Below are 27358 nucleotides of genomic sequence, written 5' to 3' on the forward strand. Positions count from 1 at the left end.
GCCGTGGGCAGCTAACAGAAATTCACATTTTGCTCCCACAGGAGACTCTCACTTTTCCCAATCCTGCCTCACGAAACCCTGCCTGACTAGCAGATGTAATGGCAAAGACTCCTGTCTGTGATGGAGATGCATTCCAGCGAGCCAATCTCCTGTGCAAGGCCCTCTGAATGGCAGCAATGTTTTCCATGCTGCATCCAGTGCTGCTGCAGAGCATTTTCTTGCATGCAGGACCCCAAAAACAAGAATGTGCTGTGAAACTGCTGTCAATGTGTGTAAGCTCACATAGCAGCACCCAAAGTAAAAGGGAAAGGATGGAAATCAAGTGAATTTTGTACTCAGAATAGGAAACTTGTGTGGTCTGGAGTGGCACTGAGGTAAACAGTGCCTTCACCTGTCCTCCAAAGCCCTCCATTCTCACTGCTGTTATTCATAGAAGTGCTGTCCCAACCTAAAAGAACTCTGCAATCATTTGAGGGGTTTTCTTGCTGGTGAGCTTCAGATAAAGAAGGCTGCACTTGGGTTCAAAATTTGGGAATACAAGGATGGAAAATATTAGCAGTATATCCCCATGGGCGGCCTGCATTAATTCATTTGTATAGCAGAGGAGCGGATGTGGGACTGCAGGTTAATCTAATGCAATGCCACTTTTGTTTTGTAGAGTGCAGTTTGCACTTACTGACTGTCAAAAGCAAGTTAATGTGCACAACCCTCCTATTTCTCCGGGCAAGATAGAAATATGAGCGGCTATTACTCTCTATTCCCTTCCTATGCAGGATGTAGGAAGTGGGGATGTTTAATTGCAGAACAGGCAAGCACTGCTTCTCCTCCTGGGCATTAGGGGAAGGGGGTCTGCCTCTGCTTGGAACAGATCCAACCCTCATCTCCTGTCGTGCTGGGGGTCGGCACAGGGGGGTTAAAGCAATGGCCGCACGGCTCTGGGTCTGCTGTGCCGGCAGGTGCGCCGAATTGTGCGCTAATGAAGGAGATGCTCGCCTAACTGCCACCTGATTAAAATGCTAATGCAGGGAGCCCGCTATCAGCTGTGTTGTTGCTGGGGGGTGGGGTTGGGCTTTTTGCAGTTAGTTGGGTAGAGCTCGACCTGCATGGAGGAGCTCAGCACCTTGACTGCATCCTGTGAGGCTGAAAGAGGAGGAGGCATTTGAGCAGAGCTCTGCAGTTCCTTCCACCTCCTTTGGGGTGTTCCCACCCCCTCTGCTTCCTTTCTCGTTCTGTCCCTGCAGCTGAGGGACCAGAGCGGTAGCATCAGTTTTGACTGGTGGAAAGGAGGTGGCAGGGCCATGATCCCAGAGGACATTCAGAGACTCCTGGAAGGTAACCACCAATTCCTCCTTGCTGCTCTTCTGCTTAACAGCAAATCCCCTGCAGTTCTTGTAGGAAAAGAGCCTGGAAGGTCTTTGGCATCTCGTTGTGCTGATCTAGAGAGGGGAGTGGGAGGTCTACAGGCATTACTTTTCCTCTGCAGCTGATGGATGGCTTTGTGGTCCTCAGGCTGTGTCGTGTGTGCCTTTCGTGTCACTAATCCTGATGAGAGAAGCATAGGGGATGTGGCTGCCTGTCCTGGTGCTCTCAGTGTTGTCAGAATGCCAGGAGTTGGCAGGTGGGTCTGTGCCCGTGTTAGGAGAGGGGCAGCTCTCTGGTGGTTCCAGAAACTGTGTTTGTAGAGGAGGAGAGAGCATGTGTAAGGTTGTGGGGGTGTTTTCTGGTGTGATGTCCCCACCACGTGCCTTCCGTTAAAGCACTGTGTGGGCTTTGCTGAGGAGTGTCACTGGGTGAGCCAAAGGGGCAGGCACACAGGGTAGAATAAACTTGTGCGCTGCAATGAGACCCTCTGCCCTTCCCCTCCTCCCCCCCAGGCTTTTGCTGCAGCTGTGGTAGTGGTACCTCCTGGTTCTGGTGTTGTGCGGTGCTGTACGCATCCTTGGGGATGTGCAGAGCAAGCTGGTTGTGGTGAGGATACAGGAGAGCTTCAGCCCTGCTCAGAATGGAGCACGGACTGAGAAAGCAGTGTCAGCTTCAAGCTTTGCTTCTGCTTGCTGAAGTGAAGGTGACCTCCTGAGGCCTCACATCCAAGGGAAGAAGCCGTGATGGTCGGCAGCATCACTTTCCTGTAGGCACGAGATGGAGCTTCTGGGCAGTTCTGCAGGTTTTCCTGATTTCTCTGTAAACCTGAGCAGTTGGACAGACCCCTTCTCACTGAAGCAATAGGTCAGCGCTGCAGAAACTGGGCTTACCTCATCTGCCAACTGTGCTTTGCAACCATGAATGAATTCTGCACAGGCGTGAAAATAACTGCGTGCTCTTTCTTTGTGGGGCAAATTTATGCAAACAGGGGAACCTATACTCAGGGTTGGTGGTTTTTTCTCTCTAGCATTGCCTTGCCTTTTGCAGTCACCTCTGCTCGCATGCTGACTCTTGCTGACCTCCCTGTACATAAAGCCTGAGCAGCAGCACTGCAGGCTGAAGCAGCAGCCTTAGCCCATTGCTACATGTGTGCACGTTGCTGGCACATCCTGCTGCTGTAGGTGCAGGGGGGGTGATGGGAAGGAGCTGTTTGCATTCTGCTGCTCAATGCTCTGAGCTGTTGTGTTTGAGCCTGACCTGCTCTGCCTCGAGGTTTTGTGACCTTTGGTTTCCTGTTGCTCGTCTCCTGACAGCACCAGCCCCTGTCACATCATAGAATCATAGAACGGCCTGGGTTGAAAAGGACCACAATGATCATCTGGTTCCAACCCTCTGCTGTGTGCAGGGTCACCAACCAGCAGACCAGGCTGCCCAGAGCCACATCCAGCCTGGCCTTGAATGCCTGCAGGGATGGGGCATCCACAGCCTCCTTGGGCAACCTGTTCCAGTGCCTCACCACCCTCTGGGTGAAAAACTTCCTCCTAATATCCAACCTAAACCTCCTCTGTCTCAGTTTAAAGCCATTCCCCCTTGTCCTTTCACTTGTAAACAGCCATTCCCCCTCCTGTCTGTATGCTTCCTTAGTATTGGAAGGCCACAATGAGGTCTCCCTGAAGTCACCCCAACTCTGAGTTCCTTCCAGCCCCAGCAGTCAGAGCACACAGCCTCTCAGCCCATCAAAGCTCCCTCTCAAATGCGTTGTGTCTTCCCCCAGATGTAGGTGTGAATTCTCCCCTCTGCTTTTTAATCGTGGGAGCTTTGGTGAAGTTCACCCTGTCCTGTTTTTGATGTGCAGCGCTTTATTGTTCGCTGCTGACGCTTCTGTAAACAACTCATTTCTGCACCTGCCACCTTCCTTTAACTTAGATTATTTTCTTGTTAGCTGACTGTTTTTAATTGAAGGCTTCAGATCTCCTTCTAAAGCACAGCCTTTGTTTGCTGACAAGTAGAGCAGGCTATGAATGGAGATTAATTGCATGTCACATACCTCTGTATCAAACTTGCTGTGTCTTAACAATCTGTACAGTCTCGAGGCTTTCCAGGGGCTGAGAAGGTTTCTTGCTATGCAGGAACCAAAGGAGCTTAAGCTCATCAGGTTTTCAAACTGCATTACAATAAGAATTCTTGTATTTAAAGTAAAAATTACAACTTGAAGAGACAGCGTGTACTGGTGTATGGGCCATAATGTCTGCTTCCTCATATTAAGCTTTGTTCCACAGTGGAGGGCTGGATGTAAGGTGCCCAAAAGGCCAGTAGGCAATGGCTAGCTCCCAACAGCCCTGCTGTTATCACAGGAGGCATCTCTGAGGTTGCAGTGGTTGAAAGCTGATATCCCATGGCTATCTTCTCTACATTGCAATGCTGCAGTGCTTCTGAAAGCTGACTGCCTTATGTTTATGAATAGATGTGGTTGCAGCAGTTTTATTACTTAGTTCCACGTCACAAATAAGCAGTTCAAGTTGTCATTAATTGTACTGAAACTGAGGTTTCAGTTCTGGCTCAATCTAAGGGAAGCTCAAGGTATTTCTCTTTGTTTTGCACGGATTTCTTCTGAAGGCTGAAACAGAGGTTCTTAAAAACGTGGTGTATCTGACAAATCCAGGGCTTCTGCTTTGCTTTATAGAAGCTAAAGGCAGCTTGACTGTGTTTTCCTTTGCCCTGCCCAACCTCTTCATCCTGGGGGTGGGGGGGAGAGGGGTCTGCAAGGCCCTTCTCTTGCGGAGTTTGGGCAGCAGAAAGGACAGAAGAGATGCTGCCCATGAAAGTGTGACTGCATCTACAAAGCATACCAGAATCAGGAGCTGCTGCCTTCAAGGTGAGAAGCCTTAGTGCTACTTCAGAAATAAGCAAACAAGTGCTGCGTTCTGCGGGGACTTTTGGGTTCCAGGCAGTGCTGGTGCAGCATTCTGACCCCCAGCTGTCTTGGTTAGCATCCTGGAAACATTAATGCAGTCTCACGGATGCTTGAGGTGTCTGCACTCTGTGTTGATAGGATGGGAAGCTGCAGGAGGGACTGCGTGAAGCAGTGATGGAGCAGAGCAGCTAGCTCAGCATTGGCTTCCATCGCTTCTGTGTTGTGGTTCTGAGGGACCCGAGTTGGCTTTCTGATGGCAGATGAGTAGAAAAGAGCAACAAGTGTTGGGCTGTGGGCACGGGAGAGACGTACAGGGTCTCTAAATACCTTTCAGCTCTGCTCATTGAGTGATGATTAACTCAGAGATTTAGTGCTGCCATTAAAAGGTTATTTACTCACCGGCCTCGGGTGGCTGTGACATAATTCTTACAATGCTGTGCACTGCGTGTGGGATTAAAGTGGATGACTGCAATTGCCTCTAGAAACTCTCCTGAAGCACTTGATGAAATCTCAACTGTTTTATTTTTTTTTTTTCCCCTCCTCTCTTACCTTTGGTAACTGCAGGAAATGAAAGGGAGAGTCCTGTAAACTTTCGGAGTGGATCACAGAGAGCAATCTATAAACATCAAGAATATAACGTTACTGACAAGCAGTAAAACTAACATTGGGGTGATTTACTCCGGAGCTGCTTACATATTGCTCTTCCTGATCCACTTGGAGAGTTTATGGTTAGGCTTTCTTTTTCATTTCCTGGTGCTATAAACATCGTGGCTGGCTCTGAAAGGGCCCTGCCTGCTTTGCAGGAGGGACCACAGTTCTGCTATAACTTATCCAGCAGCTGATCTGTGCTGACATGGCAGCAAGTAAATACCATATTGCAGCTGATGGCAGGCTCGTGGAGCTGATCTGTGCTTTAAAAGGGCAGAAGAACAGCTGATGTTGGCCCAGTTTGTGGTTCTCATTTGTTCTTGTTGCAGCCTGCAAGGGTTTCTCTCGCTGACTGATTTCTACAGTGCTGTCTTAAAGCAGATTTGTACATAATAAACTGTCCCCTCAGCCTTCATCTATTCCTATAGTAAGCTTCTCAGAGCAAGGCATGTTCTTTGTGCCTAGATATGTGTACTTGGTTATTTCTTATGTTATTTGTAAGCAGTGCAAGTCTAGCACTGTTGGTTTGCTATAAGTTGGTGCTGTATCTTGGAGAGGGAATTAAAAAAAAAAAAAGAAGTGTGGAGATGTGCTGAAAATGAAACTTAAACGAAGCAAAAGATCCAGCAGAGCCTCAGAGGGATGCCAGGCAGAGCCAGGGTGTTTTGTGTTTTGACCTGATGCCTCTGTGCTCCTGTTGCTGCTGTAAATGCTGCTGGATGTAGGTGTGGGTTTAGGGCAGCGCTGCGAATTTGTGTTCCTGCCCATCAGCAGAGATGTGCCAACTATGTGCTGTCATCGGAGGGGACGCATTAGGGCACTTGGATGTCCTCGATGCTCTCTTTGTGCTTCAGGCTCTGTTTCTTGGCCACAGGTGGTGGCTGTAGTGTGAGGCTGCAGACCCCAGGCACAGGTGGTTCAGCTCTGCTTCCCATGTGTTGAGAGCATCACTGTAAGGAGAGAGCTGGCAGTGACCTGGAGGAGTCTGAATTTGGCTAAGATGTGCTTTACAGCGAGTGCTTCCAATGGGAAGCGATGCTTTCAGCTGAGCAATTCCAGAAATGAGAGCAGAGGGGTCGCAAAAAGCAATGTCATGATCTGGCTTTGCTCCTCCTCCCCCAGGCTGCCGTGCTCAGCGCTGCGTCTCTCTGCTCCTCTTCATCACTGCAAAGACAAAGTGGGAAGGGAGCCCTTTTGTGGGGATGCACATCTGCCCCACTCCCTGAGCGCACAGCTTGCTCCGTCCTTGCTTCTGTCCTTCACTTCAGAGATGTTTCTCTCTCTTTTATTTTTTTTCCCCTCCAGCTATCAGCCTTTCTTATGTTTGTCATAGGCAGGTGATGAAAATAAGAGCTCACGACTTTAGCAGGGGAAAGTATTCATTTCTCCTGTGGCACTTTGATCTTCTGTGCTTGCAGGTAGAGGAACTGTTTTGTTAAGGAGCTATAAAGGTTCCTGGGGCGTGCTGAGCAGTGCTGGCTGCTGTTCCGGCAGCTGAAGCGTAAGGAGCTGCAAGTTTTGCAAGCAGGATATTAAACTGACATTAGTGTCACAGTATGGGGCATGAATTAAAGGTTGGAGAGGGCTGTGGGTGTACAGCACCACAGCTTTGAAGCTAACCTTTGCTAGAGGAAACCAGCAGTAAAGCTGCCGGAGTACAGGGATGATGATGCTTTCATTTACAGAGCAGGTGTGGTTGGAAATGTGCTGTTTTTCTAAGAGGCTTCTGTAAGGAGTATAAATATTCATCCAAGTAGAAGGCACTTAATCTATCTGTAGTCTCTTCGTCTTTCAGTTCAGGTTAGATTTCTACATGTAGCTGTGCTTTCCAAGTGAGAAAGTACCATATTTACTTCTGCCAAGCTGTTCTGTTGGGCAAGCACAGTGTATCTGAGCATTAGCAGAGCACACGGTGTGATACATCTGTATGTGGGTGAGTGCACAACAACCTGGTGTTCAATGCCTGCTCCTTAGGAAGGTAATCCTAGTGAAAACCACCAGCTGGGATTTTCTTTAAGTGTTGGGTGTCAGGCATCCACTGTGTTAGAAGTGTTTTGGATACTTCTCTGAATGGCAGCCCTTGAGCCTTTCATAGCAGCAGATTTTTAGGGTTTGGGGAAGCAGAGGGGTATATGGGAGGTGTTGGGTGCTGCACACAACAGTGTAAGGCAGTGGTTAACGAGTGAAGAAAATGCATGTGGCAGAAGAGTGGCGTTCAAGCAAGGCTTCTGACCTGAGCCAACTCTTCTATTGCTGGGTGTCAGCATGGGACAGACCCACTGGAAGCTGTGAGTCCCAGTGTCTTGTGGTGGGCTGACAGTCCGTCTTCCTCAAATCTGCACCAGGGCTTTCTGATCCCTGAGATGCTGATGCTGCTCTCAGCCAAGGACTGGTACCATCAGCTGCCCGTTAGCTTTAACTTGTTTCTTCCCCTTTACTCAGATGCTGAGTGCTTCCTGGTGGATGGGCTGCAGAATGAAAACTTGAGCCCTAAAGCAAGGGAGCAGAGGAACACAATTCTCTTTGGCTTCCAGCAAGCCAAAGCCAGGTATGTGTTGTCTATGTCTGTGTCTTCTAATGAACTGCCATAACTTGGGGTACTGCATGCTTCAGGAAAGAGGATAATTGGCCCATGCTTTGAGAGGTAATGGGCATTTAGGAGTTGGTATAATTGAGAGTATGCTGTGTCCTATTTTCATCAGCTGGTTATATTTGATTATCTGCAGAGTTATCTTTACCTGCCTTTGGAATCTGTTGTTCCTTAAAGCAGAAAACGTGATTTGGGCAGCATCTGTACAGCTCTTTGCATATGAATCTGATGCTCTTCTTCCTTCACCACGGTGCTATTGAGGATTTTGTGTATGGAAGGGGAAAATCCATTACTTGATGCTGAGATATGTGGATAAATCAATACAGTGAGCAAAGGCTCACACTGCTGGCTTGCTGCTGAAAGTACCCATTCCATTCCTGAGCCCAAACACGCATTGCAAAAGGAGAGAAGATGACTTCCTAAGTTAAATCTCTGAACTGTGCTCCAAAATCCGCTGACCTCAGCCTTGTTCAAATCTTGAATGAGAATGGGAGCTGCGTCATTTGGATTTGAGAGCAAAGCAGACAAAGGTTGTGCCGTGGTGCTAGGGGAAAATCCAGGAACATAAAACAGAAAACATGTTGCTGGAGGCTTAAGTGCAACTTGGAGCCTCAGCTGCATTATATTTCTGGCTGGAAACGTGATGTATAGCTTGCTGTTAGTGCTCTAGTTAAAAGATATGAGTTGTGTCATTTGAAGTTAAGACCTGACAATAAAACTCGGGGTGGCTGACTGATGGAAGCATCCTGTTTAAATAAAACTGCTGTCAAGTCCCTGAGATGCAGAGAATTTTATCCTTTGGAAGGGCACAGCCAGATCCTATTCCCTGCAGTCCCACTGAAGAACTTTGCAAGATGCCCTGCTGGATCTTAATCGATCTTTCCTGCTGGCTAATTATGCATCAGTTTTACTCAGCAACACGGGACTGTGTAATTATCAGCCTGGGTTGTCCTGAATAATTGAAACAAACGGGATGGTGGAAGCCTTTGGAAATGGGGCTGTGGTGTATCTAAGGGAGAAGAGGTGCCTTGTCCAGCAGTGCCTTGTAGTGCTGGGGAGGAACCTTTTGGTGTGGGTGCAGAGGGCTGGTGTGGCTTCTGAGATATTGCCAGGCAGTGACCTTGGAGGGAAAGAGTGAAGCAGGCAGGACTATGAACCTGAAGAATTCAGATGTTAAGGCAAGCTTTTATTTATTCCCAATGAGAGAGAGCACAGAACCTTAGAAATGATATATCTTTGTATGATCCAACCCTAGGTCTGTCTTGAATGAGTTTTAAAACCAGTATCGTGGAACCTGATAAATGTGTGAAGTCCTTGGCAAACTTAATGATCCACTTTTGCCTCCAGATGGAGCTGCCATCTTCTGCCCTGATAGGGCTGCAAATGGCACTTGAGCAGTGGGGGGAGGATGCTGCTATGGCCACCCCAGGGGACCTCTGGCTTCATGAAGATCCTGTGCAGCTCTGGTGATTTGTTAGAGAAGGAGCAGCCTTTGGAGTCAGAATCATAGAATGGCTTGTGTTGGAAAGGACCCCAAGGGCCATCAAGTTCCAACTCCCTGCCGCAGGCAGGGCCACCGACCACTAGATCAAGTATTAGATCAGATTGCCCAGGGCCCCATCCAACCTGACCTTAAACTAAAGAAGGGGAGACTTAGATCAGATGTCAGGAGGAAGGTTTTTACTGAGAGTGGTGAGGCACTGGAACAGGTTGCCCAGAGATGCTGCGGATGCTCCATCCTTGGAGGTGTTTAAAACCATTCCCCCTTATTCTACAGTTATCTACCCATGTAAAGAGAGTCCTGGGGCAAACACTGGGTTCTGCATCATGGGATTAACCTTTTCTTTTTATCTCTTTATCAGCCTAAGAAAATACAATTTGGCATAAAGCTTCCAAAGGCATCGTCCCAATGAGCAGGAGATGTGGGGAAGCAGCCTTGGCATCAGGAGGGGATGTGATGCACAAATCCTTCCTGGATGTTCAGGTCAAGATATGGGCCCCAGCTCTGCTGCTTATTGAAACAGATTGCCAGTAAGTGTGGAGGGGAAAGTGAGACCCATAGCAAAGAGCACAGGGCACTGCTGATTTCCTCCTTGTGTTTTATTGCTTGGTGGCATTTGGAAATGGTGAGAAGAACAGCATACAAATGCTCTTCTTCTGCCCTGAGCCATTAACGCAATGATTTGTGGTGGGAGATGACTGTAATGATGACTTTCCTTTTATCTGAAAGGCTCTGAGCGAGCCCTGCTCCTGGTGGGGAGCACAGGTCTGTCCCTTTGGGGCTTCCTGTGGCTTCGTGGCTGCTGCTCAGGAAATCAGCAGCAGTCGTGCTCAGGAAGCGCTGCGTAACGCAGTGTAGGGTTTCATTGTTTGGGTTCATCACGGACTTAAGTAAACTGCTGAACTACCAGGGAGAGACACACGGTCTCTGAAAGGGAAGAGCTTCACCTCAGCTGATTATCCCGAGCTTCTTTCATAAGTGTTCCTGTAACTTCAGGTCTTTGTATGGCAGCTCTCCCCATGGCCTCGTAACAGTTCCCCACCAGGAGGGTCTTGATGGCTGTAATAGGAACAAGTGCTGGGGCTCTGTCTCCACGAGCTACCTGGGAGGATATATTGTTCCCCCCTTGCCAGGAGAAGTGTGGTAGGTAGGGGCTGGATTGTATTTGCAGGTTATGTATGTTTTTTTTGAGGCAGTCAATGGTATTTCTGCTGTGTTGGAGGCGCTGCTGCAGTGCTTGTGGGAAAGCTGTCACCATGCAGCTGAGTTATGAGTCCCTGTGCTGTTTTACTTTCAGGAACCATTTGGTTATTTAAAACATGCTGTTGTGTTGGGGGGAAAAAAAAACAACAACAAAAAACTGTGGTGTTTTCCTTTGGTTTCCCCCTCTCTTTGCAAACTTGGACCCTATTTCACTTTCTGATCTCGTATGTAAAACCTGGCAATATATACATCATTTTCTTTTCTCCCTAATTTCTTTTTTATGTTAATAATCTCTTCTCCTTTTGTTGCTTTCCCCAACTGCATCCATCAGACAAGCCATAGAGTGCAGCTGGAGGCGTGGTCCCCAACAGGACAGTGAGAGCAGCATCAATGCCTTGACCAAAGGTTGAGGATGCTGCTGTGATGCTGCATGGAAAAGCGAAGTGTGATGGGTAGAACTTGCTAAAAAAAGCAGCTTTGGTTTGAGGGAGGGCAGGGAGAGGATGCTGTGCCAGGGTAGAGTTGTACTCATCTTCCAGAAACCCCAGAGCTTGTCAGTTGCTTCTGTTTAAGGTCAGTTGGTACTGAGGGCTTGTTTCAAGCTGTTCCTTGGGAAGATTGCTGCTGTTTCTTATGTCTTAGCAGAGGCAGCTGCAGAGCGAGCAGCAGATGTCCAACACCTGGAATGAATCTGATACATGGCTCTGCTCAGGAACACAGACCTGTTCTTGTCCTTTGGCAAGAGCAGCAAGCAAAAAAGGTGTCATCTTGCTGTTAAATGACCTCACCTCAGCATTTAGACACTTTTAGAGCAGTTAGGATGGCGGGGGGGGGTGAGATGGGGAGGACGGGATTTACTTATGAATACAGAGATAAATACTACCTCCATCTCTGTAGAGGCAGGGAGTTGTTTAAACTCCCTCTTGGAAGGCAAGTTTGCACTGATAGATACAAAGTCTTAGTATTTTTTTTCCTTGAAGTAGTGCTAAAAGGAGAATCCTAATTGGGAGGGACCCATAAGGATCACTGAGTCCAACTCCTGGCTCCTGCAAGGCAGACCTGTCCTATACCAAAGCAGAGATGAAAAGGGCTTAATTAATGCTGTTTCTCATATATAGCCACTAGAAAATCCAGAGTAGCTCTACCTGCAGTTTGCATGGTCACAAGTGGAAGGGTAAGGATAAACCCAACATGGGCTGACCACCTCTGGTGTGGGGATCCTGGGGTTGTGCTGCAAATCTCAGCAAGCCATGGCAGTGTGTGGCTTGTGTGTGCTGTTGCATCACTGAGATGCTGGTTTTACTGGTTTACAAGTGCAGCTGAACTGTTGCTGCTTCACACGGATCCTGGGGTTGAGCTTGATGCTGCAGTATTGCATTAGACTTGAGATGCTGCTATGGGGCTGTAAATGGTTCACAAATGGAAGTGCATCCAAAACTTGGCCTGTTGTAGTAATCTTGAGTGTATTAACTGCCATCTATTGCTTCAATTTCAACTCTATTCTAGAAGTCTGGAGGTTTAAATTAAAGAAAACATGATTTGGGGGTAATTTTTGCTTCATTACTGTAAATTCACTGTCTGTAGCTCATTATGCTGAATTATGTGCAATACCAAGATGAAAAGAACTTAAGGATGTGACCTTATGGGCAGATAATTGAGCTCAGCACATTAACTCTGGGGCTGAGCAGAGAGACATTCCTCCTGTTACCAACACTCCAATGGAATACTGACTTCTTATTAAGGTCTGGTGGAGTTTTAGTTAAGATGGTCTGAATTTATTCTGTAATCTCAGTAGGAGATTTTTTCTCCCTCCTTCCTTTGGAGAGAGATGAGGAAGGAATTCTCTGCGTTCAGGGGAACAAATTCAATTCAGCTGTTATCACTTCTACTTGCTTTTATACCTGGGGTGAATGCAGCCCCTCACTCTGCCAGTAATGCAGTTTGGTGCCGTTTGGCTTTGGCTCCTTTCAGTAATTCCCATCATTTCCATTCCAGCTGATAAAATTACCCCTTATTTCACCATCCATTTCCTGGTGAATGCATTGTTAATCTGAAACCCGAGGACTGTAAATGATTGAAATTGTGTAACCAGAGTCTCTGCCTATCTGCTGCTGCTTCTGTAGCATTTAGCTAGGAAATGCATTTGAACTGGTTTGGCTCTGCTAATGGTGAGCTCCTCAACCCTCTTTTCTCTTTTTCCTGTGCTTGAAATCTTGTACAGCATTGATTTTTTTTCTTTTTTTTTTTTCCTTGCAAACATTTAAAAAGCAGCGAGTATTGTGCACCAAACAAATTAGACTGTCTTGGTGTATCTAATATAACAGCTGTGGTGATATTAGTGTTCTTAATTGGACAAGAAAACGCCGGAAATTTGATTGAAACCTGACTTCATTGCGTGGTTCCTGCTAAAATGGAGCCTGAGAGGAAAGTGGGGTTTAGGCTCTATAGATGTTACAGCTGCAAAGAGACCATTATATCCATCAAGTTTGACCCCTGGCGTAATACAGACCGTAAGATCTCAGAAAGCCATTTTGCTTCCAGCCCCAAACGGATCTGCTTTGAATCCATCAGCGCTGGGATGTGGCAAAAGGGTGCACATTGGCTGGCCAACTCACCCTGTGGGGTGAAGGCTGGGTGTCATTTTGTGTCTTAATTGCATTTCTGTACCACTGATGGAATTGGTGACTTTCCTGCCTGGATTTTGGCTCCTGCAGGGAGCGGTCCCAGCTCAGTCGGTCCCAGCAGCATCACTGTGTCCAGGCAATGGCTTCTGAGTGCAAGAGCCCAGCACAGCACATGCTGCTCTCCTGAAGGTGAAGCCTTAGCCCCATTCTGTGGGAGGCAGCGGAAGGCGCTGCTCTTTTTGGCACCAGAGCTGGGAAACGTTAGTTCTGGCTGGAGGCAGAAGTTGCAGTGGGTTCTCATTGGGAAGGAGGCATTCTGGCAAAGTCTGTGACTCAATTTCCCTCTGCAATGTGACAAAACCACTTTCTTTTCCTCGTGACCCTTTGAGGTCTGTTTATACAGACCTTGAGTTGCAAGTTCGATTGGGGCCCATTGGAGACAGCTGCTCTGAGACTGATGAATTAGGGCTGGGATGTGCATGTTTTTCAGGAGCAAAGCACATAAACCCTTCCAGACAAGTGACACTTGCTCATGTTTGCTTGGTGAGCATGTAACCTCAAAGGCTGTACGATCACGAGGAACGTTTCGTGTTTCCAATGGAACCAGTCTGTGGCTTCTTCCTGTCTGGCCCCAAAATATGCTCCGATGAGGTGAGAGAGGTGGGTGGTTCACTGCAAACTATGTGGGGGAAATGCTTATAGGATGGCTTTTGTTAAAGTCCTGGCAGCACAGCGCTCATTCTTTGGCTCTGTGATGGAAACTGGATATCTTTGGGCTGGCTCCCTGCTCTACGTATCGCATCAAAATTCTCCATGGATTCCTTTGAGTTGGTTTTGCTGAGTAGTTAATCATATGGCAGGAGGTGTTCCTTCCCTCTCTGCTTCTTTAAAGTCTGAGGTGGCCCAGACTTCTGTATTTTCTGTGTTATTTTCAATGCTTTGAGCGCTGCCCTTCTTAGGGGATTCCTCTTGTACCTGTTGGATGGATGCGTTGCTACCTGGAGAAAGGGAGTGGGAAGAACACACACCAAAGCTCATCCTCACCCCCAGTGCAACCTTAAATATACACAAAGGATTTGGGGGAAAAGGATATTTGTATTTAAGTAACTTCAGTGAACAAACTGGAGATGCTGTGCCATCCTCAGTGGGTGCCCTGCAGGCTGCAGGCCTTGGTGTGGCAGGTGAAGGAATTCAATCCTCACTTTCATCTTCCATAAGAACATCTTCTCCCACTCCCAATTGAATCTTAAAACTCTTTCATTCTCTGCTTCAGCCTTTCCAGAGTGAAAGTGATCAAAGCAGGAGATGAAAGACTCATCCTGATCTGATGAGATAAGAATTTTGACTGTTTCCTTATGCCTCAGTAAAATAAATAACCAAAAGCAATGCATCTTTTTGGTTTTTTTTTTTTGTCACCCCTTTGATTTGATCAGAGTGAAACTAACGTGGGCTTGCTGGTCCGGTAGGAAATGGAACTCAATTTTACATTTTTTTAAACCATTTTACTGTATTAAAAATGACAGAGGTTAGAAACAAAGCTCTTATACTTTTATTGAACTGGAATGAGAAGTGACAGAAAATCATTTTGGTCCTAGTGCAGTAAATGTTATCACTAAAACATGTTCAGGGGAGATTAGGACAGTCTCTCAAGCACAGGAGACAAAAGTTCCCCAAACAAGAAGTGATTTCTCTTTCCTTGTCTTGGAATCAGTGTCTGCTCAGGAGATGAGAGTATTCCAGCACTGGTGGCTGCTGGGTTTGGGGATGGATGGGGTTGGGGTGCGGAGGAAGGATGAGGACTTCAGGGCTTTACGTGTTGTAGAGCAGGGAAATAAAGCCATGGAGCTGCTCTGACTGTTCCTCTGACCTTAGGCACGTTCTGGGATGGAAAGAGGTAGGTACAGCTGCCATAGGGTGCGTAGGAAAGAGTTGGTATTAATAGGGGGCTGCTGCCGAGAGCACCCAAGGATCAAGGGATATATCTGCAGCCCTTTCTGGCCACTGGTGTGGCTCCTTCCAATATATTTAGCTGTTATTTATCACCATAGGGGCCCATTCTCCCAGAAAAATCCCTTGGCTGCGCGTGTTTTCTTTTTGTTTTTGTCCAAAGAAAACGAGACAAATAAATATTATGCCCTTAATCAGAATTCTGTTGTTGTTTTCTAATTAATCTGTGTCAGTAGCTTGAATGTTTGTATTAAATCATTTTCTTCATGAAAGCTTTTAATGAGTAAACAAATTGATTGGATTTTTACAGACTGGATTCTTGCCACTGTCGCCTATAGACCAACCCTTTGTTATGCATTTTTGCCTGTGAATGGGTCACTTTGTGGCTTCTCCCAACTCCTTGATCTGTTTCCAAACTGTGTCTATGCTGTTTCCATATTAAAATGATTCATGCTATAGTCAAAGGCGTTCTCAAAAGTGTTGTGAGAGAGAAATCATGGTGAATTTCTTTCCACCGTGGCCATCCCTATGGGGGATGTGTGTGTCCAGCCCTCTGAAACTAGAAATGCTGTGTGTGAGCTCCTTGCTGGGCAGGAGATGCTGCTGCACGCCACTCTGGGCTTTTAGATACTCTTGCAGGAGAATTAGGAAGCATGGATTGGTGATATGCATCCCATGAGGCTTCGTATTCGTGGCTCTGCGAGGTGGTTTTTGCAATTCTGGCTCAGTGATCTTCCTATGCTCCTAAACGAGGACGGTATCTCTGCTAGATGGAGATGGCCAAAGAGCAGAGAGCTGGGATGGGAGGAGGGGGAGGAAAATAAGAAAGAAACTGGAAGACCCAGAGATGCAAAGGCTGATCAGGGCATCTCAGTGTGTTCAAGCGTGTTGTGGAGTTCCTAATGTGACCTGCTCTCAGAAGAGCTGCAGGACAGATTGCATCCCTGCAAGCAGCTCTTTGCACTCGAGGCTGTGAAGGGAATGGCCATGTAAACCTTACTGCTTTGAGAAAGAGACCAGCAATAAGAGGAGGAAGCTGAGAGCCTTTGAAGCTCTTGCAAAGGAGGGGATCTGGTTAGCAAAAGTGGTTCCTTAGGTAGCAGGGGGTGTCCTGGGGCCAGCTAGCATCAGTAGGACTTGTTTCCTCTAGATATTTCTTGCACAAAATACATTTAGACCATTGACTGGATTCCTGGCAGTGTGTCTGGTATAATTCTCCCATCTGTCACTTATTCATCAGGCTGGAAAAAGAAGTCGTTGCAAAAATTATATATGCTTATGCTTGTCTCTTTCATTTATTTATGTATTTTTGCCTTCTAGGTACCACTTGGAGTTTCTGCCCCGAGGTGAGTACAAGCTGGTGGGAAGGAGGGGGGATTCTCACTGTTAGGGGGTTGTAGAGCAGGGGAGGGCTGGTTGTGTGCTGGTTTCTTTGCAGAGCTGACAAGGAGAAAAGCTTAAAATGGACATGGAGCTGTGTGAGGGGCAGCTCTTAGGGATGGAGAGGTGCAAGGCTGTGATAAGGGCTATGGCAGGAGCCAGAGTTGATGTTCATCTTGGATAGAAGTCAGTTTTTCTTCTCAAGAGTGAGTAAATGGATGGGGCTTTGAGTGATGGATCCAGTAGAAGGTTGGCTGTGTTGTGGGGTTATGGTCACTTCCAACCAAACCACTCTATGGGGTAGTACAAACATTCTATGGAATAATACAGAAATACGCAATGCTGACATAAATATCTTGGACAAGCCCAGGAAATCTTCCTGCTCAACTCCTGTCTCCAGAAGAGACCTGAGGTTCAGAAAGGACAGCATATTCCTGTGGCCATTGACTTGGAGGCAAACACTTCAGGGTATCCTTCAGCATGCTGCTTCCAAGCTTATTGCTCCTATGTTAACCTGAACTTGACGTTGAGTCAACCTCCAGGTGCAGACAAACAGCCAGGCTGTAAATTCCTCAGGACCACGAGCATCCCTTGTTATGTCTGTTAACAAGCTGGGAGATCCTGCTCACCACTTTGATCTCCGTTTCTGCAGTAATGTGGGTGGTGATTTAGGCTTTTGCAGGGTGCTTGCAGGTCGCCAGCAGTGTCAGTGAGTGCTTCTGCACATCCAGGACAGCTGGTGGGTAAGTATTTCCTCAGGGCTGACCTGGAGCTGCTTTGATTTCATATGGGATTGGTGTAGCTGAGCTGTGATGTCCAATTTGGGACAACAGGGTACAACCAGGCTATGGCAAAGGCGTGTGGTTTGGTGGGCTTACTGCAAGCAGTGACTACAGTAGGTGAGCACAAACAAGGATCTGCCAGTGCCCAAATGAGGTGGGAGCTGGGGCTGTAATAAAAAACCCCCGTGAGCATTCTGAATCAGCTAATCCTTCATTTACTCCAGGAATAAATTCTACTACGTTACCTCCTTGATCAGGGCCCACTTCCAGCACATCCTGCCTGTCTGGCAGCACAGAAATGTCAGAAATGCAGCAGCGCTGCAATTCCCCTTAGAACAGTGTTATCACATTTTAATATGAGCCTCAGTGCAGCCTCGGTGCTTCTAATTGCTTTCAAACCATTGTTTTCGTGCGTTCGGTTGATGAACCCAGCATCTGGCATCATTTGAGAAAGTACAACAGACAGCTGTGCTCAAAATTAAAAAAAGTGAGAAAGGATTAGAACACATAAAAGGGCTCAAAATTAGTTGTGGGGTTTTTTTTTTTTTCCCTTTCAATTTTGAAAGTTCATACAATTCAGAGGGTGGAGGAGGGATGTGCTTTTGTTCTGTTTGAAATATCACGTTCTTTTATGGAGTTGGAAACCTAAATGTTAGGAAGATTGGTTGGTAGAACTGTAGAGTTGGTTTGTAAATGAAGCGTGCAGCTCCTGGCAGGGCTGCATGGAGTTATTGCATGAGCAGTTGGGTCCTGAGGTGCGTAGCAAACTGAACTCATCTCACTGCCTTTTTGGAGATCCAAGGCTATCCTGAGGAAATGAACTAAAAATACAACAAAACGTGGGCCAGCACGTAGCCTTGGCTCCAAGGAATGATGCTGTGGGAGGAGGAGAGGTGGTGGTGGGACCTGGTGTGTGCTGGGTGGGGAAGAACTGGAGATTGAGGGTGGGGTTCTGCCTGCTTTTAAAAGGCCAAACAGGTGACAATGATCTCGTATGGACTATGGGTAAGAGGACTGCATGAGTTTTTTGTCTAGCTGCAAATTAAATAACAGGTTGATTGGGGGGGGAGGGGGAAGGAAGAAAGGACTGATGCTTAGAAGGTTTGGGATGCTCTTACTCGATGCTCATCTTAAGACCAAAACCTCAATGGTGGCAGCTTTCCCACCATGTTGGGTTCTGGAATTGGCCAAAATTAATAGAATTACACTCGATATCTCCCAGCAAGCAGAAAAAGCAGTAGTGTTGAGGATGGGTTGGGTAGAGCAGTCCAGTTTCAGAAAGATAGAGCTGAACAGAGTGCAGTGCACCCAGAGATGCTGTTGGCTGCAGCGTGGAGGTGCAAGATATTGGTGCCTCGTTCCTTTGGTGCTTTTTGAACAGAGCACAACAGTGACTCGTTTCCTTTTGGAGGAGGGTTGACTGCATTTGTGAAGCACTTTGTGCCCCTTATATATTTTGTGTGTGCACAGCCCTGCTGTCTTGCAGCAACCTTCTCTTTGTGGAACGAGAACCGAGGAAAATTGGCCAAGAAAATCCCACCCAGGGCCTGGATCTGCTCTACCCCCTCCCTCAGGTTGCCTTCTGTGCTTCTCAACTCAGAATTGAGTGCAAGGGAAACGTTCTGCATCAGCTTTGAGCAGGGAAGGAGCGGTGTGAGGGAGCAGCACCAGGCCATTCTGGGGTACTGCAATGCATTGAGATTCACGGAGGGAGGGGGAAACTGCAGGCAAGAGGAGACGGTTCACTGGGGAGAGGTGGGGAGCACTGCAGAAAGAAGGGTTAGGAAAGGGAAGATGGGTTTGTGGCTAAATAAGAGAGTTCTGCAGTGGGGCTGAAGTTTGGCTTTGCTGGAATGGAGCTCAGCATTGAATTGCTGCTGTTGTGCTTCAGCTGCTCTGTTACTAAAACCAACAGTATCCACTGTTTAAGCACAAAGGGAGAATATGGCCACTGGTAGAGGTGAATTAGTTGAAATCATGGGTGTCTGTAGAGCATTTGGAGATCTTTAGGAGCAAAAGCTCCTCTGATGCTCTGAATGAAGGCACAGGCTGCTGGAGATGGAGGAAATGTGGCTCTGCCTTCCCAGGGCTGACAAAGAACTTGTTTCCATTGCACTTACGGTACCACTTTCACTTTTTCAATCAAAAAATGCATTCATTCCAAGTGGTTTTAAAACATCTGAACTTCTGCCGGGGTCATTTCTGAATATAAATGATCACTGAAGTATTCATAAATAGTCAAAACAGAGAGAACAAGTATTGTTGTTCCCATTTCTTAAGCTGAGGAAAACTGAGGCTCCAAACGTGTTCCCAAGGCATTAGAGTATCTACACCCAGGAGTTGGGTCCAGCTCTCCTGATTCTCCCACCTCTGAGACGTTCAGCTTCAAAGCTTCTCCTTCCTGAAGCAGGGAGGAATCAGTAGAAATGAACGGCATGGAGGGTGGGGATAACGGATGTGCTGGGATAAAATGCCTTAAAAATCAGGAGCCTTCATGTTTTGCCAAAGGCTTAAGGAACTGTGGAAAGCCTTAGGCCCCTTCTCTTATGGTAGATAGTATTTAGATGGAGCGTGTATTATTTTACCTCTGGCCTTGCTTGCTTTGGCTCAGATGCACAGTGCTTCATGGGTCGCTAGCTGTTAAAGGTGCTGGATGCCATAGCAGTGCATGAGATATGCATAGCTGAGGCACGCATGCAGCTTCCTTTCATTAACTGGCATCGTACAATGGCCTTAAGCATCAGATTTATGAAGTAGCTTTCCTCTATGCAACCTCAAATCTATTGAATCAAACTGGATGGGAGACGGAACCGCTGCTCCCTACTATTGCATACTTGGTTCGTGTAGTTATGACAAGTACAAGTAGCAAATCATTAAAGCAGCAAAAACACCATCTTTACTGTAAAGATCCCCTTTGAAGCTGAGGCGGAGTGTTCCTGAATTAATGGAGTGCATGGTGATTTTCTTAAGTTTTATTTATAAAAAAGCCTCTTTGCATCCATGCCAAGAGTCTCCGGCTCAGTGGTAAGCAGGGTTCACGCACAGAAACCCGCTCTAGATTGATGATGTGTTGGAAAAGGCAAGGGAAAAAATAGCAAATTGACAATATTTGTACCATATTGTTAAAATATCCATCCTGTCGCCATGCGTGGAATTCCCCTGCTTTATAAACACGAGTGCCAGCTCCAATCCTTGAGATGTCATAACATGGAGAGACAAAAAGAAAACACAAAACTTGGGTTAGAATGCCTTCTGAAGTCCAGGATGTGTTTGGGTGGTGTGTGGGACAGAGTTAATTAATGGAAAATAGAATATACACAAAGGCACATGTTCTTTAAGTTAAAAAAGAAAAGCTTTAACATCAACAGTTCTGACAGCTCCCTTTGTCAGCACTGAGCTTTGCTTCCTGCAGCTCCAAGCACGCAGTTCTCCTCTCTATGTGCATTATATGGGCAAGCTAGTCTATGAAGAGAGTGTTTCTAGCATCCAGATCTCTCATTTCATAGTTCTATAGACTCTAAGCAGCTGCATGGTGTTGCTTTTATATGGGCTTATAAATGATGCTGTTGCCTTATGCTCAGATTTTGGAGGTGAGCAACAATTCCAGGAGCAAACCTGGGCTCCGTGGAGGCGTGTGGATGCTCCTGTTGATGCCCGTGGGTAGATAAACCAAGAGATGCGTGACTTTGGTACCTCTGCTTTGTGTCATGCGTTCAAAATGGATGCCAAGCCCAAAACAAACACATCACCTGACTGAACCAAAAGGTTTATTAGCTTCACTCAGCTGCCCAATGAAGAACTTGTGGAATTTATAATAGGGTTGGGAAGCCAGGTTGCAGAGGTTTGATTGGGTTATTCAGCATTCAAATTCAAAACTTGCAGGCCTTGAGAATGGGGTGAATGAAGACAACTTCCATGTGTGTTTTTTTTTTTTTAAAGCCAGTCCATTGGTTTGAGGCTTTCTGCAGACTTTTAGGAAAGTTTCTGGGTTTGGATTCCCATGCACTTCTTAGAAAGCTCTGTTTCATGAATCGAGAAGCAAATTTCTTCTGAAAGCAGCCTGAGCTGTAACACCTTAGGACAGAGCTCACATCAGTGCCCTGTGCTGCCCTCCATAGATAACTTCAGAGCATCCTGGGCTCCAAAGAACAAAGCAATGCACCTTAAAGAGGAAGGGATACAAATGGCAGTGAAGATGCTGCATATACAGACAGCGGTTTGGGGAGCCCTGGGAAGTTAATAACTTCTATTGCTCTCACTTTGCTTGGTTAATAAAATACTCCTTGTATTTCAGGTGCCTTCTCCTAGTGGGCGAGGTACCATTTTGCTCCACAAAACCAAGGCTAAAGGATGTAGGTTCTCAGGTTTGAGATGGATGGGAGCCCTTAGGATGAGGAATGCTTTTGAGCTGTGCTGGGAAGATGGGTGCCCACTGCTTCCTGGGTCCTTGATTGCTGGGAGTGGGGCTGGAGCACAGCTCTGAGTTCCCCCTACTGACCCTTCAGCCTGTCCAAATCCAGAGTTTTGAGGCACTTTCTCCTCCCCACTGTGACTTCAGTGCTGCTTTGCTTTGCAGAGCAGTAATTCTGCCCTTTAGTAAGACTCCATCCTGAAGCACAACTGCAAAATCACCCTCTGCCCTATCCCAAATGCCCAATGAGCATCTCCTCCACTCTCTGAATGCCCATCACCCCCTGTGTGCTCCCAGCTCTTGTCTTTGCACTCTCTGTTCATACTTATTTTTTTCTCAGCAGCAAAAATTGCTGCAGATACGGGCAAGACAGCCTCCTTGTGTCTTGTCATTGGAATATGTTTGCTAAACTCCAGCTCCCTCGTGGGTTGTATTTCGCTTCTTCCCTGTTTGGCTACAAACATAGGCTGAACCTCCTGAAGCTGCAACAGGCATTGCTCAGAGCTGCTCCTCTCTGCTACCATTGGTGCAGACACCTTTTTAGATACCAAACTGCGTTTGTGAGTTATTGCGGTGCACAAATACAGGGCCCAGCTTCTCAGCTGCTGTTTTGCTGCGTCCTTAGCAGAGCTGCTAACTCAGGAGATGAACCAAAGTGCGGATCTGTGATCCTCCTGTTCCTCAGTGTCCCCTGTATTCTTTAAATGAAGGCTTTGCCTCTTCAAACAGCCTCACAAGCACTGATTTATTAGAGGCCAGAAGTTGTAGGTAGCTTTTAGCTGGTTTTGCTCGCATGGGATGGCTTTGTATTTCACTGGTGTGTTACCAGGTCATAAAAGAAAGGATAAATCTTGTTTACTTGTTTACATCCCGTGGGAATCTGCTGCTGCTCTGGGTTTCAGGCTTGTTCCTAACCAGGGTGAGATGTGCTGTGCTTCCCCTGTCAGCAGCTGTTCTGTGTAGCTGCTGCCCACTTAAGAGGCGGAATATACAGAGCCTGTTCTGAAAGGGTGCCAAGGGCTGCAAGAGAAGAGCTGGAGGGAGGAAGTCAGAGGGGGAGGAAGAGAGTAAATACGCACTGAGAAAAGGAGGGGAAGAGAAAACCAGGGAGTTCAGCTGAAGAGAGACACGAGGGGCTGGCTGGGATACAGAAAATGAGGAGTCATGGCAAAGTTGCAGTGTGAGCTCAGCAGCTTTTGTGTCTCCCTGGGTTTGGGGAGTTATGTGGGCCTCTGAGTTTACCACAAACTTAGTTTTGTAAGCAAGAGCTTTGTGCTCTCACAGGGCAGCCCTGCTGAAGTGTTCTTCTAGGCAAGGTTTGCAAGCTGCTGGCTTCTTGAACATCACGTGCAGGGTGGTGCTTTTGGTATGAGAGTAGGTGTTGTTTTGGGTTATTATTAGAAGTAAACCCATAATCAGTGGTGGGAGAGCTTTGATTTGAGAATTTGCATGTGAATCAATGACGTCCAGGTTATTTTCTCCCTCATGTCATCTTGAAGCTTCTCTGCTACGTAACAGGGAGAGAAAACAGTTTAACCCAATGATCTCTGAGCTTTCCAGCCTTCTTCAGGCTTATCTCTGAGCTGACTAACAAAACTTACACAGTTTTCGGCACAATAAAAAGCTCAGACCCTTCTTAGGGCTTTAATAAGAACAAGTTTTGCTCCCCAGCTGCAAACCTGCCGTTTTTCTCCCTTTAAGGACCCTGCAGCTCCACGGCCCCGCTCTCCCGGCCGGCTTTGCTCACCCCAGCGTTGCGGAGCGGCGGCCCCGCGCGATGCTGCGCGCTGCAGCCCCCCCTGCTGGCCGCGTCGCGTTACTGCAGGCCGAGCCGCCCGCTCCGCTGCGGGGAGGAATCCGTGCGAGAGCGCTTCGACTTCCTCGTCGGTTTTGCCCATAAGCGGTAGTTTTAGTGGACCATTAATTTGTTTTACTGCTCGCAATTAGTAAAAAGTGGATCTCGAGTGTGCGAAATTAGTCTTTGGGTTGGATTCGCGTGTCAGCTGGCCGAGACCCGTTTGGGTCAACGTTTGGCAAACAAGGATAAATGGGCTCCTCCTGATTGAGAGGAGGTCCCACGCTTTGCTTTTGACCCCTATTGCAATGAAGTAAACCTGCCCTGCTCACAGAATGCAGCATAAACAAAGAGGAGTTATTTTCTGCACGTAGTTTCCCCCACCCCGTCCCAAGAAAACATTTATTAAGTGGGATAAACACTTCAAGATCCATAGATAAGGGTTCTTTTTTGTGGTTTGTGAAGAGTGCTGCTGCTGTTGGTATGGTTGGGGAGGGGAGGAAGGCCACGTGTGCACACTCAGATGTATGCAACCTTACTAAAAGGAACTTAGGATCTGAGTGCAGAAACTCTGCGTGTACCAAAACCCTCAGCTGTTGGTGTATTAATCACAGGGACAAATCACACAAATCCATATGGGTGCTTAGGAGCTGATGAAGCCTTTAAGGCATTCAAAAAAGAAACCTCATACATTTCCCAGCGCATAAATGTGTTTTAAAAGGTATGTAATTTATAATAGCAACGTTGACAGAGTTTTAACTACACTGCAAAAGCTAAACTGTAATATATTTGCGTGTGAGCAGTGCTTACTGTGTGGGTGCGTCTCTGTTGATGTGTTTCCATGTGATTCTCTGTAATTTCAGCACTGATTGTAGTCAGGGATATTAAACCATAGTATTGATAATACTTTTACAGCTCTGCGTTGGGAAATGCCTTCCTGCTAAATTAGTCCCTGAAAATGTAGAGATATTAACAGTGCCGAGCGTGGAGGCAGACGGGACTTGGATCAGAGGCCTTTATTTTGTAGTGTGATGCTGAAGAGTCATTACTTTAAAGCAGGAACTTCGTTTCCTTGAATATTAAGTGGAGTTGGGGATTTTTGCTTCCGCTTTGGCGTGAAATTCCTTATCATAAAGTGTAAATGGAACCCGCTCGGTATTGATTTTTCTTGTGCTCTAAAAAGATGCTTAATGAAACTCTGGGTACTCAAAGGCCTCCACTGCATGCCAAGTGAGCTTAATTGCAGTTCCCTTAACAAGCTACTGGAGATGCTCCCCTTTCTACAAAGCAGCCCTTTCACCTACTTAAGTCCTTTTTCTTTCTGTCTGTCGTGATGCTTTAATTCACTTTTTGAATATATATGAAGGATGAAGTACAGCTTAAAGAATCACAGGATGGCCTGGGTTGAAAAGGACATCAATGCTCATCCAGTTCCAACCCCCTGCTGTGTGCAGGTCGCCAACCAGCAGCCCAGGCTGCCCAGAGCCACATCCAGCCTGGCCTTGAATGCCTCCAGGGATGGGGCATCCACAGCCTCCTTGGGCAACCTGTTCCAGTGCCTCACCACCCTCTGGGTGAAAAACTTCCTCCTAAGGGGAAAAAAATAGAAAAAAAAAGAAGGAAACCTCAGGCTCCAACTTCATATTAACTGCCCCCCTCCTCACTTTGTGGAAAGGGAGAAAGGCATTTTCTGACAAAACAGAGCAAAACAGAGCCTGAATGGAAGATTTCTTCAGCATTTATCCTAAGCTCTGCCTTCTGCCAGCTCCCAGCCCTGCTCTGCTAGAGCTGCAGGACTCATTTCCAGCACCACGAGCACAAAGTGCAGCTCAGATGGCCCTTCCTTGCAGCCAGCAGCACCTGTGCTGCTTCCTAATTGAGTTTTTTGCATTCCCTTCTTGGTAATATCTTTGCTTGACCTTCCAGCACACGATGTGCTGACCTCCAAGCAGGCCCTGCTCAGTGCCCACCAGCATGGATGCCTGGGCCTGGCATCCCAACCCTGGGGACGCAATTTGTCCCTCTGCAGTTTGCCCAGTAGAGGCACACGAAGCATCTGTGTTAATTACAGACAGTGCCTTCAAGCCTCTCTTTCTGCTGCTGTGCAAGAAGCTGTTTCCACAGAAAACATCAGGCAGCTGAATGATGGCTTTCCTTCCTTCCTTCCCCCTTTTCCTCCCTTCCCCATCTTTCCTATCTTCCCTGTGCCACGACAATCACAAAGCAAGAAAAGGCACTGAGCACACTCAGGAGTAGCCAAGCAGTGCCAGGGGACCCCAGGATGAGGTGTAAGGCCAAGGAACCTCTCGCTCTTCCCCCTTGGAGTCAGTCTTGCAGTTGTTCATGCTCCGAAGCACAATGAGTTGGGGGTTTTGCTGAGGATCTGAGTGGGAAGATAGAGCAGCTCTGCGTCAGGTGCAGGGTAATTATTTGCTGGAGTTCTGTGCTATTTGGTTTTTATTCCCCGTGTTTTCATTAAAAGCTAATGAGGTTTTTTCTTCCTCCGTTCAAAACAATAGCTTGGCCCCTGACAAGTTGTTGGTTATTTTTTCTGCTTGGACTCAACTTGCTGTTGCTGCTCCATAAACTTAATGGAAAAGGAGATGAAAGCACGAAAGTTTGCAAAACAAATCCTTGTTCCTTTCCTTTGTAACTCGCACTGAGTGGCTGCGTGCAGAGCATTTGTTGATTTTTGGTGTTGCAGCTCTAAAGCAGTTTAAAAGTATTCCTAATGCTAAAGCAAACAGAATGCCTTTGTGTTGCAGTCGCTCATGGTTTGGAGCCCTGCTGGGCTTGGCACTGCCTTGTATGTACATTCTGCAGCCTCTGCATTCTTGAGTGGGTTACTGCAATGTGTGAAAGCCTGGTGTGCACTCCTGTGTGCAGAAAGTGAGCCTGCTGCAAGGAAGAGCACATCCTATCAGTGGTGACAAGCCCTCCTCTCTGTTATTTCACATCTGAGAACCGTTCTGCCAAAACAGAGACCTGTGGCTTAATGCTTACACATGGTTTATGCATGCAGCAACTACTCCTGATGTTAAAGGCAGTGACTTATTCTTGCAGGTAACTTTGCTGCCCGGGTCCTTGTTCCAAGCAATGCGCTGCAGCCACGCTTCAATGCATGAGCTGCTCCTCCCCAGTGTGGCTGCACCGTGCCGTGCTGCTCCTGCTATTCAGAAACCATAAACAGTTTGCTCATTATCACAATAATGCTGCACCTGTACCTCGTTATAGGGGAACACCTGTTACCTCGGTGTTGGCTTGAAAAGCCTGGAGCGCTACAGTGCAGTTTGCTTGGTTCTTTTAAGGGATTCAGGCTGAATTGGGTTCACAGGAGCTGTCTTGCAATGCTGCTATTGTTGCAGTGCTGCAAATAATCAGGCCCACAACACTGCAGCATGGCACGTAGGAAGGCTGCTCGTTAGAATGCGTGCATGTAGTGCAAGGATGGAAGATCTCTGCAGTGCAACTCCCACTTAGGTGTGATCGTGCAGCAGGATTTGCAGCCTGCCCTTTTGGGTTGGGGACCTGCAGCTTTCTTCTTGGTGTGGGAAGAGGTTGGTAATGCAGGTGCTGAACGACGCCCTTTCCAAAAGTTTTTTCATAGAATGATAGAATGGCCTGGGTTGAAAAGGACCTCAATGATCATCAGTTCCAACCCCCTGCTGTGTGCAGGGTCACCAACCAGCAGCCCAGGCTGCCCAGAGCCACATCCAGCCTGGCCTTGAATGCCTGCAGGGATGGGGCATCCACAACCTCCTTGGGCAACCTGTTCCAGTGCCTCACCACCCTCTGTATGAAGAACTTCTTCCTAATATCCAACCTAAACCTCCCTATTTTCTGAATATATATATTTTTCCTCCATCAGACTGCGTGCTGGGATGGCTGCTGGAAGCAAATAAGCACAGAGCTGGAAAGAGTGCTGCTTCCTCAGTACTTTTCTTATTTCTTGGTGGTGGGAGGAGGACACCCTCCTGTTCCAGCCCTTCATTACCTTTTCATCAGTGCTTGATTCAAACTACAGGGCACGGTTTCTGTGTTTGCTAAGATAAACCTTGTTTGGAACTTAGATTTTTTTTCCTGTTTGAACGCAATTAACATCAGCTGAAAACTCACCTTCGGTGCTGTTTGTTGTGTGCTGAATGAGGAGCCAGCTGTCTTTACCTCCGTTATCAGCAGTCTGGGCTGTGTGTATTCAGGA

The 27358-nt window shown here is 47.1% G+C and overlaps 1 long non-coding RNA gene across 1 annotated transcript; it reads left to right on the forward strand.

Annotated features, from left to right (window-relative positions):
- Positions 1–1105: 1105 nt before the first annotated feature.
- On the forward strand, positions 1106–16215 carry LOC116217489. The gene is made up of 3 exons (XR_004162091.1): positions 1106–1332; positions 7367–7472; positions 16110–16215. It is a non-coding gene; the product is annotated as an uncharacterized LOC116217489 (long non-coding RNA).
- Positions 16216–27358: the final 11143 nt, after the last annotated feature.

The sequence above is a fragment of the Meleagris gallopavo genome, chromosome 29 (genome assembly GCF_000146605.3).
Source record: "Meleagris gallopavo isolate NT-WF06-2002-E0010 breed Aviagen turkey brand Nicholas breeding stock chromosome 29, Turkey_5.1, whole genome shotgun sequence".
Taxonomy (NCBI): Eukaryota; Metazoa; Chordata; class Aves; order Galliformes; family Phasianidae; genus Meleagris; species Meleagris gallopavo.